This window comes from Colobus angolensis, unplaced genomic scaffold, assembly GCF_000951035.1.
Source record: "Colobus angolensis palliatus isolate OR3802 unplaced genomic scaffold, Cang.pa_1.0 Scaffold26, whole genome shotgun sequence".
Taxonomy (NCBI): Eukaryota; Metazoa; Chordata; class Mammalia; order Primates; family Cercopithecidae; genus Colobus; species Colobus angolensis.
In genome coordinates, this window is record NW_012115821.1 from 14,826,243 (window position 1) to 14,829,257 (window position 3,015).

Consider the following 3,015-nt stretch of genomic DNA (forward strand, 5'->3'; position numbering starts at 1 on the left):
TTATATTAAGAAATAGTTGTTTATCTGTTTTTTTTTTATTTTTTAGGTAGGGTCTTGTTTTTTCGCCCAAGCTAGAGTGCAGCTGTGCAATCTTGGCTCACTGCAACTTCGGCTTCCAGAGTTCAAGCGATTCTTGTGCCTCAGCCTCCCAAGTAACTGGGACTCCCAAGGCACACACCACCATGCCCAGCTAATTTTTGTGTTTTAGTAGAGAAGAGTTTCACCATGTTGCCTGGGCTGGTCTCGAACTCCTGGCCTCAAGCAAGCCCCCAGCCTTACCTTCCCAAAACTCTGGGATAACAAGTGAAAACCGCCTCCCCTGGCCTAAGGAATCGTTCACTTCATTGCTATTTCTTTTAAAGGTCTTGAAAAAGCCGGGCGCAGTGGTTCATGTCTGTAATCTCAGCACTTTGGGAGGCTGAGGCGGGTGGATCGCCTAAGGTCAGGAGTTCGAGACCAGCCTGGCCAACATAGTGAAACCCCCCGTCTCTACTACAAGTACAAAAAATTAGCTGGGCGTGGTGGCACACGCCTATAATCCCAGCTACTAGGGAGGCTGAGGCAGGAGAATCGCTTGAACCTGGGAGGCGGAGGTTGTAGTGAGTTGAGATCGCGCCATTGCACTCCAGCCTGGGCAACAAGAAAAAAAAAAAGAAAAGAAAAAGGCCTTGAAGAACGAATGAATTGCTTTACCTGTAGACCAGAAATGTCCAGTGTGATGAGTACAGTGAGACCAGGGGAGAGTAGCAGATAAGAAAGATATGCATCCACCTGATTGTGTAGTGCATTCTAAGCCATAGTATGAAGTTCTGGATTTCTTCTAAGAGGGCCGTTAGAGTTGTTTTGCTTGCAATTATGGAAAAGCTTTAATTTTCATTTTCTTGAAAGGGGCAAAGCTAAAAACATTGGGTTTTAATTGCAGGAAAAAAAGGTGTTTGATACTGCAATTGTCATTGGCCGCCATATAAATTTTTTAAATTTTTTTTTAATTTTTGAGATGGCGCCTCACTCTGCCACCCAGGCTGGAGTGCAGTGGTGTGATCTCGGCTCACTGCAGCCTCCACCTCCCGGGTTCAAGTGATTCTCATGCCTCAGCCTCCCAAGTAGTTGAGATTACAGGTGTGCACTGGTATGCCTGGCTAAGTTTTGTATTTTTAGTAGAGATGGAGTTTCACTGTCTCTACTAAATATGGTGATATGCCGTCTCTACTAAAAATGCAAAAGTTGGACAGGGTTTCACCATCTCTACTAAACATGGTGAAACTCTGTCTCTACTAAAAATACAAAAATTAGCCAGGTGCAGTGGCGGGCACCTGTAATCCCAGCTACTCAGGAGGCCGAGGCAGGACAATCTTTTGAACCTGGGAGGCAGAGGTTGCAGTGAGCCGAGATCGTGCCACTGCCCTCCAGCCTGGAAGACAGAGTGAGACCCTGTCTTGGAAAAAAAAAAAAAGAAATATCTTCAGAATTTAATTTAGACATTTTGCCTGCATCAATTGGTCAGACAGATTTATGCTTTCTTTGCTAGATGTTTTAAAGTCATAAAACTATTGCTTCCATGATATTTTTAATATTTGGCTTGATTTGTATATAAATCAAAACTATGAGGGCTGGCTGCTGGGCTCCCCTGAAACCTTGTACACATTTTGGTATGAGCTTTTGTCTTTGGCTTTAGGCCTCTGGATTCTGAGATGTAGACAGGTGGCCATGGTGAAGCCTGGAAACGTGTCTGTATCACCTGGACCACCAGCTGCATGGAAAGCTGAGTGCAGTATTGCCCTGTCCTCCTTGGTGCAACTCTGCATCCTTGTCATGTTGGGAGGGGTTGGAACCTCGACCATCATCTTCACAGCTTTATCCTCTGTACTGGGCTCTATACCTGTTATGTAAATCCAGGATATAGATGGGCTCTGCCCTTCATAGCTGTCCTGGATGCCACATGGATACTCAGGAACAGGATGACTGGGGTTGGAGAAGGGCAAGGGATATTGGGAAAAGTACCTGTGTCCAATATTTGAAAGACCTGGGTTAAGATGAGGCTGGCTGATGCAGGGTTAGGTTAGTTTTGTGTTTTCTTTGCTCTTTATTTTATTTATTTATTTTTTGAGATGGAGTTTCACTCTTGTTGCCCAGGCTGGAGTGTAATGGCATGATCTTGACTCACTGAAAACCTCTGCCTCCCAGGTTCGAGCAATTCTCCTGCCTCAGCCTCCCGAGTAGCAGGGATTACAGGTATGCACCACCACACCCAGCTAATGTTGTATTTTTAGTAGAGACAGGGTTTCTCCATGTTGGTCAGGCTGGCCTCGAACTCCCCACCTCAGGTTATTCACCCGCCTTCGCCTCCCAAAGTGCTGGGATTACAGGCCTGAGCCACCACACCCAGCCACTTTTTCTTTTTTTTTAAGACAGAGTCTCACTCTGCCACCCAGGCTGGAGTGCAGTGGCAACATGATAGTTCACTTCTGCCTTGAACTCCTTTGTCTCCAACTTTAGGTACACACCACTGCATCGAACTAATTGTTTTTTATTTGTTGTAGAGTTGGGGGATCCCACTATGTTGCCCAAGCTGGTCTCAAACTCCTGGGCTCAAGCAATCCATCTGCGTCAGCCTCCTAAAGGGCTGAGATTAGCAGTGTGAGACACTATACCTGGTGGCTTTGTTTTTTCAAAATAAATAACTTTCTAGAATGGAAGGGGCTTAATGAAAATAAATAAATAAATAAATGACTAGTTTTGCTTTCCGTAAGCAAATGAAATACAATTAAGAACATTAGGTAAGTGTGAATGTGATAAGCATCTACAAATAAACTTGTCATGGTTTCAAAAACTTTTTTAGTAATTTAAAATCTTAAAGTCATGCTGTATTAAGTGAAGTAATAGATAATTATAAATTGTATTGGCTGAGCACAATGGCTCATGCCTTTAATCCCAGCACTTTGGGAGGCTGAAATGGGAGGATCGTTTGAGCCCTGGGCAACATAGCGAGACCCCATCTCTTTTTTTTTTTTTTTT